Source organism: Peromyscus maniculatus, chromosome 3, assembly GCF_049852395.1.
Source record: "Peromyscus maniculatus bairdii isolate BWxNUB_F1_BW_parent chromosome 3, HU_Pman_BW_mat_3.1, whole genome shotgun sequence".
NCBI lineage: Eukaryota > Metazoa > Chordata > Mammalia > Rodentia > Cricetidae > Peromyscus > Peromyscus maniculatus.
The window spans coordinates 107,425,810-107,442,324 of NC_134854.1; the positions used below are offsets into that span (position 1 = coordinate 107,425,810).

The window sequence follows — 16,515 nt, forward strand, 5'->3', positions numbered from 1 at the left end:
TTCCTCAGGGTTCTGTGACTTTCTGCTCTTAACTGATTCCAGCCTCTTTGTGGGGTAATCCCCACTGCCTCTCTCTGTTCCCACTGACTCCTACCTTGAGGCTTCTCTCAGCTCCACCTCTCCTTCCCGAGGGGCTCCAGAGGGTCCTGCTTGCCTTGTGCCATCTCCTCAGGGATGGAGAGACCTCTCTTCCCATGGCCACCCAGTGCCTAGCCTCCTCCTCATATCAGCACTCTGCTTTGATCTTGGGGAGCCTGCCTTCCTTTCCCACTGTTTTCAGTTCCTCCACGGGGAGTGGGGCATATAATCAATTCCCCTTCTTCACTTACACTGGGTCCGTGTTCTTTGTACTGCGGAAAAATCTAACTGAGAAATGAAAGATGGTTTCCTTTTTCAAATAATAGACCCCGTGGTAGTTAGTGCCTTTTCCCCTTTACATTTAATCCATTTATTTTGTGTGGGGTGGATGATCATGCCATGGCACACATGTGGAGGTCAGAGGTTAACGTGCGGGAGTCAGTTCCTCCTTCCACCATATGGGAGCCAGGATCAAACTTAGACTGTCAGGCGTGGTGGCGATACTCTTTACCTGCTAAGCACGTTCCCCACTGAGCCGTATCCCTGGCCCTCTGGTGGTCAGTGTTGTCTCCTTCACAGACTCTAGAATCATCTTGGAAATGGGCCTCTGGGGAGTTTTGATTTCAGTTGCTGAGGTGGAAAAATCTGCCCACTGTGGGTGGCATCATTCTCTGACGAGGGTTGTGTGTGTACACGGAAAAAGAACTGAGCAGCCGCTCGCCTTCAATGCCCTGCTTCCTGCTCCTGCAATGAACAGCTGCTTCAGGCTCCTGCTGCCTTGACTCCCCAACCATGATGGACTGCACCTTGAACTTCAAGTGAAAATAAACCCTCTCTCCCATATGTTATTTTTGTTAAGAGTAGTTTACTGTAACAACAAGGCAAGAAATTAAGATAGGGGAGTGTAAAACAGTACCCCTTCCCTCATTCCCCAGTCAAAAGTTGGTGGACACACACCTTTAATCCCAACACTCAAAAGCAGAGGCAGCCAGATCTCTGTTGAGTTAGCGGCCAACTGGTCTACCTAGTGAGCTCCAGGCCAGCCAAGGCTACACAGTAAGACCTTGTCTCAAACTACAAAGAAACAAAAAGTTGGTGAACCCTGTCACAATAGCAAACCTGCTGATTAAACTGTCATTCACAGGCCCTGGAGCTGAGGCCATGTCCCCACAAAGACTGCTACATTAGCAGAAAAATGTTAGGATATTGTTAGGTGCTGTGGTCTCTCCTGTGGCCTCCTTAGTAAAGTCAAACAGGACCCACTTCAGCCGAGCTCAAAGCAGGAAAAACTAGCCTACCTGGAGAGGCCCTTCTGCCTGGGGCCAGTAATCTAATATGGCTGAGAGATAATGAAGAGCCAGGTCTTAGCTTTAAACTAAAGTGAACTGAAGCAAAGAGAGAAGGCAGGAAACTCAGAGGGAGGGCAGTCGGGGCCTGCCTGCTCTTGACTCCTCTGGCCCTGCTGTGTCCTCTCCATGGAAACGTCCATTATGAGCAGTCTTTTGTGTGTGTTGAGGGGATGCAGCTTGGGTAGGAAGGGCCAAGGAGCTAGGGGCCTGCATTGCCCCTTGGCAGAGGCCCTGGCTGGAGCCCTCCTTCCAAGCCTGGGCTCCTACAATGAGTGGCACAAGGGAGGCTGTTGCTAAGAGACAACTCCCATTCCCCCTCCCCACCACCATCAGGGATCCATTCTAGAATTACAACTTCCAATGAGGTCCCTGGCTTTGGGCAAACACTCTGGATAAAGAAGGCAAATTGATGGAAAGCCCTCCTGAGGACCAAAGCCAGTATATTGCTAGAAAAGCCTGGAAAACAAGTTAATGACCCCCTAAGACTGTGCCCTCTCCATCCCCAAACAGGCTTCAGTCCTTCTCTCACAAACAGCCTCAGAGCACTAAGGATGGAGACGCAGCGTCAGAGCAGTGGGCTGGGGGAGGTCAGAGAATCCTTGCTACTAGTCGAAGGTGTGGGCTGTGGACTAGGTGTTTTTCCGCCCTTCCCCTCTCCAGCTGGGTAGTTATTTTGTTCTTTCAGCTATCCAGTTTTCTCTCCATCATTCTATTCTGCCCACAGACTGCAGGACCCTGAAGACTAGATTACTGCTTAATCAGACATTAGCACAGTACTGTACGGGGCTGGACGTGTCTCAGGATGAGGATGGGGGCTCGCTTCTTCTGGAGACAGGACAACTAGAGTGTAAGTTTGTGATGGATGACTGCATTGGGATGAACAGGAAAAACGTTCTGAATTATTCAATGGTTAAGTAGAAAGCCACGTGTGTTTAATAAACCACTCTACTGCTCTGCCACTCTGCCCTAGGTCTTGGTTAGACTCCCAATTTTCTCTTAGAGAACTGTTTCCCGCCAACTCTTGAGTTAGTAGAGCTGACCTCAGCCCCTGGCTCCAGGGAAGCACGTGTGGTCTTACTCTGTTGTCAGAGGCCTGGCCATCTGGAGAGAAATAAACATGTTTTCCCATTTCGGGTTAACACAGATACCCCAGGACCTGTGTGTAGCTGGCAGGCTAGGAGCCTGGGGCTTCTGGTGGCCTTACTGTCTTTTCTGTGGGACAGAAGAAAAGGACTTGTGATGTCACTTGAACCGTGACACCACATGTGCCCAAAGCTCTTGCTCAGCACACAGCTCATGTTGACAACATGATGTCTGTGACTGTAGCTCCCATGAGCCGGAGCATGTGTGTGGAGAGCAGAGCACACCTTTCAGGAGTTGGTCCTTGCCTTTCCATTTTCTTTTCTAGTTTGTGTGCACATGGAAGCCCCACGCTAATGACGAGATCACCCTTGATCATCTCCCACCATATTCACTGAGGCAGGGTCTCTCAGTCCAACCCAGAGCTCACTGATATACCTAGTCTTGCTAGCCAGCCTGCACTGGGGAATCCCCTCTCTCTGCCTTCTGAGGCTGGAGTTACAGGAAGACAACCATGGCCACCTGGCATTTCTGTGGGAGACCCAGACTTCAGTCCTCACATTTGTGTAGCCAGCACTTTAACCACGGAGCCGCCTCCCCACCTTCCACCCTATTTTAAGGCAGGTTTACTCCTTGTTTTGTGGCTGTAGAAGTCAGGCTAGCTGATCTGACGGCCTCTGGACAGGTCTCCTGTCTCCATCTCCCTCTCTGTGGTAAGAATGTTGAGATTACAGGTGTGTACAAAGACCTCCAGCTTTGACATGGCTTTTGGGATGAAACTCAGGTTCTCAGGCTTGCATGTACAGGGCTTTTACCCACTGAGCTCTCTCTCCATCAGAAAACACAGATATTTACACTACAACTAATAACAGTAGCAAATTACAGTTATGAAGTAACAATGAAATATTTTATGGTGTGTGTGTGGGGGGGGGTCCCCATAACACGAGGAACTGTATTAAAGGGCTGCAGCGTCAAGAAGGTTGAGAACCGCTGCTCCAGTGTCAAAAACCGATTTGGAACTCCCACTCACTCCCAGCAGCCTGGTTTCCTTTAACGTTGCCCGCCCTCCTCCCAGCTACACCACCCGCCATCTTGGTTTTTCTCTCTTTGGGATGCTTTCAGCCCAGACATCCTTCCATGCTTTGTGCTCTTCCAGGCCAAGGCCTGCTCACACTGGTGCTGCTGGGCTAGCCTCTGGTCTCATAGCTCCCTTTCATCCTGTGTGAGAACATGGGCCCTCCCTTTTCTTTTCCTTTCTTTCAAATGATTGTTTTTGTTATTTTTGAGGCGCGGTCTCGCTCTAGCCCAGGTTGGGCTGGCCTGCTCCTTGCGCTCTTCCCGCGTTACTGTCTAAAGTGCTGGGATTACAGGCATTTGCCTCCACACTCAGCTCCAGACCTGTCTTATGGTAGTTGATTTCTGTTCAAAAGTCTTTTCATGGCCCCCCACTGCCTACCCATCACAGCCAAATTCAGCTTCCTGTCTGGCCTCGGGGTGCTCTTGCAAGCTTGAAAGTGAAAACTGACCTGGTTTCTTCACCTGAGTTTCTTTGATTGGGAGCTTGGACACCTCCCCGCCATTTTTCAGTCGCCTGTGTCTCTCTAATGTTGACTATACACTAAGCTATTTGGGGTGGGGCGGTTTTAAGTTAAACTATGTTTATTTACCTATTGTGTGTGGGTATGCTGGAAGGGGTGCATATCGGCCTCAACACTCATGGAGGTCAGGACAACCTGTGGGAGAAGGTTCTCACCTTCCTTCCATGTGGGTTCTGGGGACTGAACCCAGTCTGCCAGGGTTAGCAGCAAGTACTATGGCCTACTGAGCTATCTCGCTGGAGACAGGGTCTCACCATAGAGCCCAGGCTTGGCCTCAAACGAGCCACAGTCCTCTTGCTTCAGCCTTACAAGTGCTGAGATTACAGCACTGTCTGTCACGCTCAGCCCAATTTTGCTCATTTTTACATTGAACATTCATATTTTCTTATTGATCTGCAAAGGCTTTTTAGAATATTGACCTCTTGTCCATTATGCACTACAAATATTTTTCTCAAGTATGTTGATTGGCTTTTACTTTATTTTTATTGATATATTGAAAGTATACCTCAGTAAAATTAGAATGATTTCTGACTTTCTTGTTATGCTTGGCTGTCTGTTCCCACCAAAGGCTAGAACCAATTATGCATGGGTTCTTTTAATACTCAGGATTTAAATTTTTATGTGCATGAGTGTTTTGTCTGCATTTATGTCTCTGCACTGCCTATGTGCCTGGTGCCTACAGAGGCCAGAAGAGGGTGTTAGATTCTCCTAGAACTGGAAACAGATGGGGGCCATCATGTGGGTACTGGCATTTGAACCTAGGTCCTCTGGAAGAACAATAGGTGCTCTTAATTACTAAACCATCTTGCTAGTCCCCATAATATATTTTAAATAAAAAAAAAAAACTGGGAACTGTGCAGACACATCAGGCTGTCCCTTTCACATTTAGATTCTGTCTCCCTTAAAAAAGATGTATTTCATTTTAACTTAGGTGTTTGTGTCTGTATGTAGGAATAAGCATGAGAGTGTAGGTGCCGGGGGAGACCAGGAGAGAGAGGCAGATCCTCTGGAGCTGGAGTTAAAGGTGGTGGTTATGAGCTGCCCAACATGGGACTGGGGATCAGACTCTGATCCTCTGGAAGGTCAGCAAGCACTCTTAACTGATGAGCCATCTCTGCACCCACTTCTCTGCTCTTTGGAGATAGGGTTTCACGTAGCCAAGGCTGGCCTTCAATTCCTGACCTCCCTGCCTCCGTCTCCAAAGTGCTAATCTGACAGGACTTCTGTGCCACACCCGACTTAACCGGCTAACCTTTCTTCTTTCATTTTAAACAAATATTTGGTAATTGATGCTGGCGAATAGCTCAGCTGGTAAAGCACATGTCTCACACACACAAGCACCGGATTCAATTCCCAGCACCACATGAGAAATCTAAAGCCATTAAATGCTTAGTAATTGTGCCAGTATCACTGTCCTCTAAGTATACTGAAATCTAAAGACTGGCCAATAGAAGTCAATTTAAAAAATGGCTTTTAGAAAACATCAATGATAGATAAATAGATAGATAGATAGATAGACAGACAGATAGGACAAGAACACATATATAACACTATAACAAGAAGAGGGATGTGACTTGCATGCAGATAATTTTTTTTCAATTATGGAAATACTACTAGGTATAACTCTTGGCTCAAAATCTTGAAAATCTGAATGAACTGAATGCTTTTCTAGAAAAATATAAAACCTCAAACCGACTGGATAAGAAACAGAAAACCTTAAACAGGCATGGTGGCACATGCCTGTATCCCAGCACTCAGGAGGCAGAGGTAGGAGGATCTCTGTGAGTTCAAGGCCAGCCTGGTCTACAGAGCAAATTTCCAGAACAGCCAGGGCTACGCAGAGAAACCCTGTCTCCAAAAACAACAACAACAAAAAAAAAAAAAAAAAAAAAAAAAAAAAGGAGAAGAAAAAACAAAAAAACAACAGAAGACCTGAATAGATTCGCTATCACAGGCCAGACAGACGAAGCTGGCCATTGTGAAGAAGTTTCCTCTGAAATTGAAACATTCTATCCTGGGGGGAGGCTTTAAGCTAGAAGGCGAAAAACTCAAAATAGCTCCAGCAAGTCCTGAAACTGACCAGATTCATTAGGCCCCTCCCTCCCTCCCAGAATAAACAAGAAACCCGCTGAGTCACTCTCCCACAAGCCAGGCTGAAAGACCTGGAGACCCCACCAGCTGCCTGCCAGAAGCAGAAACCAGCAGAGCTGAGCCTGGAAGGGGTTTAGACGGACTGAGTCACTGGGAAAAGACACTCTCCAGCCTGTGGAGCTAGCTGCCTGCAGGCTGTGTAGCCCCAGCTTTACGAGCTGTCACTCATGCTGGGGTGGGCTTTGGTGATGCAGCTGTCTGAGTCATTTTTGCTCCTGTAAGTGACCCCTTCGCCCATATTCGTATTAGTAAACCCCTCCCCCATATTCTGTAAGTAACCCCAATAAAACTCATTGGTTCACCAAGTTGGACTTGGGTGGTATCCATACTTTGATCTGTTGCTGGATAGTGTCTCCCCAAGAAAAGTTTGTCATACACGGTGGGCCTGGAGATTCCAAGTTCACAGATCCAGCTGGTGGGGAGCAGGGCTGTTCCTACCTGCAAAGGGCAGCACCTCCTAAGCGCGCTTCCAACTCTCTGCCTGTCCCCTCCCCACTCTTGAAGAACATTTTTTTTTTTTTCAGCCTTCGTAGCACCCTACTAGCCAGGCTCCAAGAAATCAAGGAGAGGGCAAAACCTGGGCGTGGCAGGCCTGTGGGTGAGCACCTAGTGGGTGAGAAGAGGGGCTACTCATATCCCAGTAGCTCTTTACCCCAGTAGACACCCCGAAGCTGCCCTCCACCTACTGCACCCGAGACATGGCTGTGAACTGTTCTTGAGAATATTCCTGTCTAGACTTTGCACACCTCCGCATGAGTGTGAAGCTTTCTCTGAATGCAAGCAAGAAGGTGATGGGGGTTGGGAGGACGGCTCAGCGGTTAAGCGCTAGCCGGGCAAGTGTGAAGACCAGAGTTCAGATCCCCAGAAACCCCCATAAATGCCTGGCGGGCATGGCTGCCTGCCTGCCTGTGATTCCAGCATCAGAAGGCAGACACACGGTTCCCCAGAGCAAGTCGGGTTTCAAGACCAGACATCAGACAGCTCCAGGTTTGAGAAGTCTGCCTCAGCTTCTAAGGTGAAAGAGTGATGGGGATAACTCTTAACATCAACCAACTCCGGACCAGTGCATGTGGGCATACGCACACATACCTGAGTGACACACATACAAAAATATATATACACACACACACACACAAGAAAAAGGGGGGAAAGGGGAAGGTAGTGTGGGATGAGAAAAAGAAAAAAGTGACAATGTGACTTTCATCATCTATTTAGATTCCAGCCTGTACTCTGTACTCTGAGCAAGGGGGTGGGGGGGGGGGGAGACACACACTAGTCAGATCCTCATTTGTGCTCTGGTTCTCCCAATTTAACAACTACCGCAGCCCCGAGAACCGCCCCCCACCCCCGTTTCTGCCTGGCTCTATCCCTTGCCACACTGCTTCTCTCATCCAAAACGCCGATCTCAGGGTGCCTTTCTTCCCAAGCCCAACTTAAGGTTTTCTTTGGCTAGGATTCTACAGGCTGAACTCACTGGAGGGATTTTACTCATTTATTATGTATTTATTACGTTTAGGCGTTCAGGCCCATCTGAGCGGAGTGTCTCCAGTCAGTCTCACCTGTGGCTGCTGCGGAAAGAAGCAGAGGCTGTCTCACTCTGTGGCGTCTGCTGCCGAGTCCTGCAGTAGACATTATTATTATTTCAACTGCCCACTATGTGGTCATGGCAGCATCTCCGCTTGTCTTTGTTGAGCTGCCCCTTTACACTCCACGTGCCTAGGAAGTGGAGACATGGCCTAGTCCTACTTCCTTGGTGATAATGACTGACCCAGGGATGAGTATGTACATTCCTCAAACTGAGCCACTAGAGTCCTTCATTGGGAAATGGGGGGAGGGGTCCCCCTTTCCTTTTGTGATCACATGCTAGGATGACGCACTCTGGGAAACTGTGCACTCTCCACTGAAGCATGGATGAGAAGAAGGACGTCAGTGGCTCAGACTGCCTGACCACACCGAGAAAGTCCATGCACGGAAGGAAAAACATGCAAACACCCAGTGAGGTGGAGCCAGGAGCTGGAGAGTCAGCCCCACTTTCCTGAGAACCTGGATGCAGTTATGCCAAAAGCCCATTCATCTGCCCTCCTCATAGGTACGGGAAGTGTGAAGATATTTTATTGTTAAAAATAAAACTGGGGGCTGGTGAGACGCACAGCAGATAAAGGTTCTTGTCACCAAGCCTGGTAACCCGAGTTTGACCCCCGGGACCCACATATGGAGCTGTCCTCTGACCACTCTCTTCTACGGCCGTAGAACATGTATGTACGCACACACAACACACACAAGATAATGTAATGTAAAAACTAAATAACATTGGGTTTGCCACTTGTAATAAAACTCTCTTCTCTAAGCCGGGCAGTGGTGGCGCACGCCTTTAATCCCAGTACTCGGGAGGCAGAGGCAGGAGGAGCTCTGTGAGTTCGAGGCCAGCCTGGGCTACTGATTGAGTTCCAGGAAAGGCTCCAAAACTACAGAGAAACCCTGTCTTGAAAACCCAAACCAAACCAAACCAAACCAAACCAAAAAAAAAAAAAAAAAAAAAATCATCCCTCTTCTCACCTAATCAGTCAGTCTGCACTTCTTACCTAAGCTGTAGCTAAACATGAATTCATTCTGTGTCCACTTACTGAGTGCCTGTTCAGCACCATGCACTACACGGGTGTTGTGCTAGGCATATGCAGGTCACACAGATAGACAAGATCCAGTCCTTTCCTCCAAGTAGCTGGTGACGTCCTGAGGCAAACTTGGTTAGAAGATGATATGTCAAAACAGTATGGGAGATGAACAGAAACCTCTGTGATTAAGAGCACACACTGCTCTTACAGAGGACCTAAATTCAATCCCCAGGACCCACTTCAGGCAGCTCATAACCACATCTAACTGTGGCTCCAGGGCCTCTGATGATCTCTTCTGACCTGAAGGCAAATGTAAACCCCACATCCACATAATTAAAAGAGTTGGGTGTGGTGCCACATGCCTTTAATCCTGGCATTTGGGAGGCAGAGGCAGGTGGATCTCTGTGAGTTCAAAAATCAGCCTGTTTTACACAGCAAGATCCAGGCCAGCCAGGGCTACAGAGTGAGACCCTGTCTCAAACAGAACAAAACAAAAGCCAAAAAGCGAGCAAGCAAACAAACAAACGAAAACAGAAAAACAAAAACAAACAAGCAAAAAACTGGGGACAGGGGCTGAAGGGATGGCTCAGTAGTTAAGAGCACTTGTTGCTCTTCCAAAGGACCAGAGTCTGATTCCCAGTATCCACTCGGAGGCTCACAACTGTCTGTAACTCCAGTTCCAAGGATTCTGAAGCTTGCTTTTGGTCTCCACAGACACATGTAGTGCATACATACAGACATACGTGCAGGCAAAACATGCATGTACTTAGAAATAATTGTAATACAAAACAAACACAAAGCTATTTGGATCTACTTTGCAGTACGTAGCCTGAAATACATTACTGGGGATAGTAAGATCATTCAGTGGGTAAAGGTACGTGCTACAATCCTGATAACTGGGGTCCACATGGTGGAAAGAGAAAATGGACTCCCACAAGTTGTCCATATGCACATCCAATTGCATGTGTCTACACACAAATGAGTGCAATTAAAAAAATTAAATACATTACTGGCCAGATGTAGTGTCAGTGCCTGTAACCCCAGCAGTTTCAAGGCAGAGGCAGGATTATGAGTTTAAAGTCATTTACAGCTACATAGCAAGTTTGAGGCCAGCCAAAGCTACATAAAAACATGTCTCAAAATTTTATTTAACTTAAGCATGAAAAAAAAATTAGGCTTAAATTGGGTGGTAGTGGTGAACGCTTTTAATTCTGTCACTTGGGAGGCAGAGGCAGGTGGATCTCTGAGTTCAAGGCCAGCCTGGTCTACAGGGCAAGTTTCAGGACAGCCAGGGCTACACAGAGAAACCCTGTCTCGAAAAAACAAACAAAGAAAAAAGAAAAAAACAACCAAACAAAAAGTTAGGCTTACTTATTTATACTTTATGTATGAGTGTTTTGCCTGAATATGTATCAGTGCACCAAGTATGTGCGGTATCCTTGGAGGGAAGAGAGCATCAGACCCCCTGGAACTACAGTTGTGATGGTTGTGAGCCACCAAGTGGGTGGGTGGTCTGCAAGAGCAACAAGCACTCTTAACCATTTAGTCATCTCTCCAGCCCCAAATGGACACATTAAAAAAATAATACTGGGAAAGCAAGCCCAGGGTGGCAAATAGAGAAAGAAGAGACAGAGGAGAGAGAAGAGCCAAGGACTTCTCGGGAACCAACAGCAGAAACAGGAGTTCCAGCCGGAAACTTGGGAGGTGCGGATGTAATCTGGAAGGAGTGGGCAAGCTCACACTGGCCCGGAGCTGAGGAGGGCCCGCTGGGGACTACTAAGATGGCTGCTTTAATGCGCCTGGCTGCTGTGGGCATGGCACCGAGTGGACAGGAGTTCCCTGCGCCGGGAAGGAGGCAGTGTGGGAGAATCCAGGAGCATTTTTTTAAGATTAGAGAGAATGAACATCTTAGAGATAACCCACTTCCATAGGTCAGAGATACAAATAAGGTCTTGGGCCTGAAACCTTGCTAAGGAGTCCTTCCTTTCTCCTTCCCTTTTCTTCTTTTTTCCTTTAAACTCAAAATGAATGAAAAGGGATCATAGGGAACGAAATGGGTTCTATCTCAGTGTTGGCAGCCCAAAGCTTCAAGTGGCTAAGACTAACCTCACAATACCAATGTCCACACTCTAAAACCTGCCTTTCCTACAATTCTCAACCGACAGCCGCGGTATCTGCTCAGCACCTTGGACAGCGACTCGCCTCCGGCCTCTCTCTTCTGTCTCCACCCTTGCCCACACTGTCTGCTATGGTTGACTTCCTTTTCCTATAGGCGCGGCTGCCGAGACCTCAATCCTCATCTGTGTGGACTCTAACTCACTCATCTGACAATCCTCATGACTTCTGAAGCCTTTTGCAAGTATCTACCCAGTCATGTATGTCACTTATAACGTAAAATAGGGGCTGTGGAGAAGGGCTGGCTTCAGGAGCAGGAAGCCCTGAATTCAGATCCTCTCACAAAAAGTTCAGTGTGGCAGTGTGCATCTATACTGCCAGAACTGGGAAGGCGGAGACAAAAGGATCGCTGTAAAGCAATGGCCATCCAGCTTAGCCAAACTAGTGAGTGCTAGGTTCAATAAGAGACCCTGTTTGCTTAAAAAAAAAAAAGCAGCGGGGGTGGGGGAGGGTCTCAAACTTGCTGTGTAGCTGAGGACGATCTTGAGTTTCTGATCCTCCTGCTTCCACCTCCTGAATGCTAGGATAGTTCTAGCAATCAAATGCAGGGCTTGGTGCATGCTAGGCAAGCATCAACAAAGAGATCCCCAGCCCGGCCACTCAGAAGCGAAGTACACCTGCCATACTTGTCGTCAAGGGTGGCTCATGCTGACCAGCCCTCGGCTTTGCCAGCACCAGCTTTTGTCTCTGCTCCTGTTCCACATAAACCGTCAGTGAGCCCCATGAGGGTTCTACTCCACTGGAAAGCACTGGGCCCTGTCACATCCCCATGCTGTCTCCCTTCTTAGAACTCTGTTCTCCAACTGGTGAGTTTTGTAGACCCAGCTCAAATGCCACCTTTTCCACCCTGACACCCTCCTCCACCTCAGTCCCCGTCACAGCACAAATCCTTCCTTACTATAAACTCCCAAGACAGCAGGTCCCACAGCTGGGGGTCACTGACCTGCACATACATCGGGTCCCTCATTACTTACATTCTACAGGCAGAGACACTACAAATGACCATCTTCACAGAGTATACACTAGTACACTGTTAGAGGAATTACCAGATCATAGATAAATTAGATTTCATGCAACCAAAACAATTTTCTAAAATGAATTTTTAGAAAGATGTATTTTGTAGGTGTCTTTTGCCTGCACGTATGTGCATTTCTGATCAGAAGAGGGCACTAAATCTCTTGGGACTGGAGTTTCAAACAGTTATGAGTCATCATATGGGTGCTGGGAACCGAACTCAGGTCCTCTGCAAGAGTAACTAGTGCTCTCAACTGCCAAGCCATCTCTCCGTTGTTCAACCAAGGCAGTTTTTGACACTCACCATCATGCAACTAGATAAACTGGTTAAATCAATCCAAGAATGAACTTGTAAAGCATGGTGGCTCCCTAGTCACTTACTAGGAGGTCCGAGCTCACTGTCTTCTCATTCCCATGGTTTGCTCTAGTTGAGCTGAGGTTTTGGGATCACCTGCTTTACTCTATACGCCATGTGCCCAATGCAAGATGCCAGTCAAGCCCAAGGCCCACAGGTGCCCGCAGTTTAAGAAAACAGTGAACCTGTGTCTACCTACTCATTATTTCTGGGACATCATTGTGCTTCGATTTTGGAATGAGGAAGCGAAGGCTCAGATTGCCCGTGGCCAATAAAGACTTGTAACAAATTGGTGCCACGTGAGGACCTCTGATGAATCAAGTCTTCTAGAGTTGCCCTTACGTGGTGCTCTCCCACATTGACTCACGGCACGGCCAGATGGACATCAGCAAGCTTCGTGCAAGCAGAAGTCAGATACGCCATTGTACATCAGGACTTGTCATCTTGGAATGCTCCCTCTTAGCGAGCCCTGGGATCCAGCTGCTAGATCCCTGCTGTCTAGAATTATCGGAGGCTACTGTGGAAGGAGGCCTTGGGGACTGAGAGGCCACCTTGAGAGGCTGTATATGTGATTCCAGGTGACATCCTCAGGTCCCATAGCCACAGCCACAGGCGAGACATAGACCAAATAGTGTCACTGTTAGTGGTGACCTGACTGGAATCCTAAAGAACTGATTGATAGGCAGGTCGCAACTTTAAGCCTAATGGTAGATCATTCGCCTAGTATGTGCAAGGTCTGGAGTTCAGTTCTCAGCACTGAAATAAGTAAACAAATAAATAATTGCTATTCCAAGTTTCCAAAGTCTGGGGGTGTTTGTCACATAGTAGTGAGTAACAAAAGCAGTGACAAGCAAGGATTTGAACACAGCACTTCCTGACCGACTCGTGGTCTGTGCTACCTTCCTTCCGGCTGAGAGTGGGATGCTCATACCAATCCTGAGATGTTCTCAGGAGGAAAGTCGGTCTAGGGAAACACAGAGGCAAGATAACCACTACGTTTTGACGACCTTCACCACCCCTTACAAATACTCCCTCCCTAAAAGGTGGGCATGCCTAAGTGTAGGAACAAATGTGGACACTTCACGGCTCTCTGCCCACCAGCTGTGTTCAGATCAGGCAAAATTGAAAAGCTAGCATAGTTTGTCGTTTTTTTTTGGGTGATTCCCCCATATGGCCCCCAACTTCCTGCCTGACCTACCCAGGACATCCTCTCACCCTCCCACTTGGCCTTCGGAGCCCAGGAGCACTTCCCTCCTCCTCCTCCTCCTCCCCCCATGTAAAACCCACATACAGGAAAGAAGCAGAGAAGCTGGAAATCACACAAACGAGGGAGGAAGGTTTGGGTGTTGTTAGATGGACCTAGAAGCCCAAAGAGCTCGAAACTAGGTGTTTTCAGGAGGCCTCTGCCAGCAGGTGGAGGCATTCTGAGGATGAAGAGGCTGCTGGAGGTGTCCACATGTATTATACCCCCATTATGCCCCAGTGGGTGGAGAATAAAGGAATGCCCTGCCTGTCTAAAGCCTTCCAACCCTCCAAGAAGCCCAGGCCTCGGCTCTGCAGCTACAACCCCAAACTGGGTGCCTGCCGAAGGGCTCCCCAGCCTGGTAAAGACCTACAGGAGTCAATACAGCCGCCCTGCCACACTGCCTTCTGTTCTAAGCACCCCCTCTCGTGGTCCTGCAAACATGCACACGCCTCCCAAGGTCACACACACACAAGCTCCAGCACCTGGATCCCACACCCGGAAAACCGTATGAGCCCCTCACCGCAGGCTCAACCAAAGGGAGGGGATAGGCCTCACTCGGTTCTCTAGGCAGACTGTAGGCAGTGCACACAGTATCTATCACACACACATGCAAGGCGATGGAGTGGAGCCCACACCTCCGGAGATACTGTGGGCACAGTCACCCGCACAGGCACTGGGGTGTGGGGAGGCAGAAACATGCGTGCACACATATGAACACCTCCAGACGATCACACGTGCACATCGGCACGCACCGACAACGGTACAGGTGCCCCGCCAGGCCTCGGGACCAAGACCCTCCCCCATGCCATCACCAGCAGGTGGAGAGGGCTGGGGTTTCAGGGCACTCCCCCTTCTCCCTCTCCAAAGTCCAGAGTCCCAGTGGGTTTTTTTCTGGAGGCCGCCCCCGCCCCACAACAAGGCTAGGGCAGCGACAGGCGGGAGGGGGGAGGGGAAGCCTGGTCTCAAACCCGTTCTGATTTTAATTTCTTAAATTAACCCCTTGGCTGCCTGAAGCCGGGCCTGCCCAGAATCCCTCCCAGTTCTGGCGGCCTCGCGGCCTCAGGAGGGCAGCAGGATAGAAGGCATGGAAGGAGGGTGCCGCGGCTGAGGTCCTCTCCGCCTAGCCTCTCCAGGAGCAGTCCCGCAGCGCGCCCCAGACTTGCCCTTACCTCCTCCAGTCCGCGGCAAGGCAAGGCACCGCGGCCCTGGGCTGGGGGCGCAGAGGCACAGACCCCGCGTGCCCGGTCCAGATGCAGGGCCGCCACCGGGCCTCGGATCTCGGTCCCCACTGCAGCCTAGGCTGGCCGCCGCCGCCTCCCAGTTGGGGCGGGGGCGGCCGAGTCCCCCAGCCCCGCGCGGCGGGAGGGGTTCGCGATGCGATCACGGGCGGGGTACGCAGGGAGGAGGGGAAGAGAGGAGGGGGCGCTCGGCCGGGGCGCAGCCAGGAGACAGGGAGGGAGGCGGCAGGGAGGTGGGGCGGAGCCGGCCCCTCCTCCGGGGCGGGCTCTCCAGCAAGCGGGGAGCGGCAGATGCAGCCAGGAGCGGCTGCGCCGGGACCCCACGTTTTCCGCAGAAGCTGGTGGCTCGGGTGGGGGATGGGTGCCGCCGGGGCGGGGGCGGGGGTGCAGCTTTCCCTCCAAGGACCACCACTCAAGCATTCCTGTGCCTCGGAGCTTCCAGCTGTGGCCTTTGCTGCCCACCTTTAATCAGGGCCTATCCACCCTAACCCACCCCCACAGGCTTGGCCTGCACCCAGTGGGGAGCCCATCTTGGATGGGTGGTTCTGAGGACCGGGGAAAAAAAAAAAAGGCTGGCACGGGCGCTATGACACACACCACAGTTCTTCAGCGGCCTCTTGGGCTCTGAGCCCAAGTACTGGCCGTGTGCCCAAGTGCGGGTTGTGCACTCTGTGACCTCAGGCCGGAGGTGTGGTCTTTGGGAAGATTTGGCTGCAGCTGGGCCACACTGTCTTGTGTTACCTCCATCCTCTTGTGGACCTACAAACGGAAAGAAGCAGGGACTATGCACTGCTTTGCTCCAGACAAACCCACCGCTTCCAGGATGCTCAACCCTGAAACATCCAGAAGGCCCCTCACCCTTGGCTTCAAGCCTACCTAGCTGCTGGGGTAGGCACACTCCATGCTGTAAACTGTCCTGTGTTAGAGGAAGTCCTCAGGGCTGAAGTTGAGCTGGAAAAGGAAAAAACAAAACAACAACCCCCACCCCCCTTTGGGCAAGGCCAGGACTAAACTGAGCTTTGGATGAGGAAAAGGGAAATGGTTCTTCTAACACTCAGTGGTGTCCCAGCTGGGCTGCATCAGGGCCTGTAGCAGAGCAAAACGCAGACATAGCTTTGGGACTCTCCAGTAAATTGGAGGCTTTGGATGACTACCACTGATCCCATCCCACTCCTGAGAGGGCAGAGGCCCCAGGTGCGTGGAGTACCAGGGAGGGGTCTGTAGACCTGTCAGGTGATTTAGGGGGAAGGATAAATCTAACAAGAATTGTACAGTGGCCAAGCAGATGAAGCGCCCTCTCCTTTTCTTCCCGAAGCTCTGATGTCTTTCCACCTGCAGGAAGTCTTAGAGTGATAAGGGAAATCACTTCTTCTAAGACTTAAATAAGTTCCTGTCAATCATGAACCAGGCAACATGATCATGCTGATCATCTTCATACACATCATTCACTTTCCAATAGAGTGACCAAGCAGAAGCTGTTCTTTGTATTTATGTACATTGGTGTTTGTCTGCGTGTCTGTCTGTACGCAGGTATCAGGTCCCCTGGAACTGGAGTTACAAACAGTTGTGAGCTGCCATGTGGTTGCTGGGAATTGAACCCTGGTCCTCTGGAAGAGCAG

General features: G+C 49.8%; 1 protein-coding gene across 2 annotated transcripts in view; it reads right to left on the reverse strand.

Moving 5' to 3' along the window:
- Nucleotides 1-14,941, reverse strand: part of Fbxo41 (F-box protein 41) — a 31,604-nt gene extending 16,663 nt beyond the window's left edge. The window contains exons 1-3 of one of the 2 annotated variants that reach the window (XM_076567064.1): nucleotides 1,377-1,529; nucleotides 1,036-1,152; nucleotides 590-822 (exon numbers count right to left, since the gene is read on the reverse strand). The gene's annotated coding sequence lies outside the window, so the exon portion shown is untranslated. Of the gene's footprint in view, nucleotides 1-589; nucleotides 823-1,035; nucleotides 1,153-1,376; nucleotides 1,530-14,827 lie in introns of those variants that run through there. The other variant, XM_006991553.4, reaches the window with a different exon arrangement.
- Nucleotides 14,942-16,515: the final 1,574 nt, after the last annotated feature.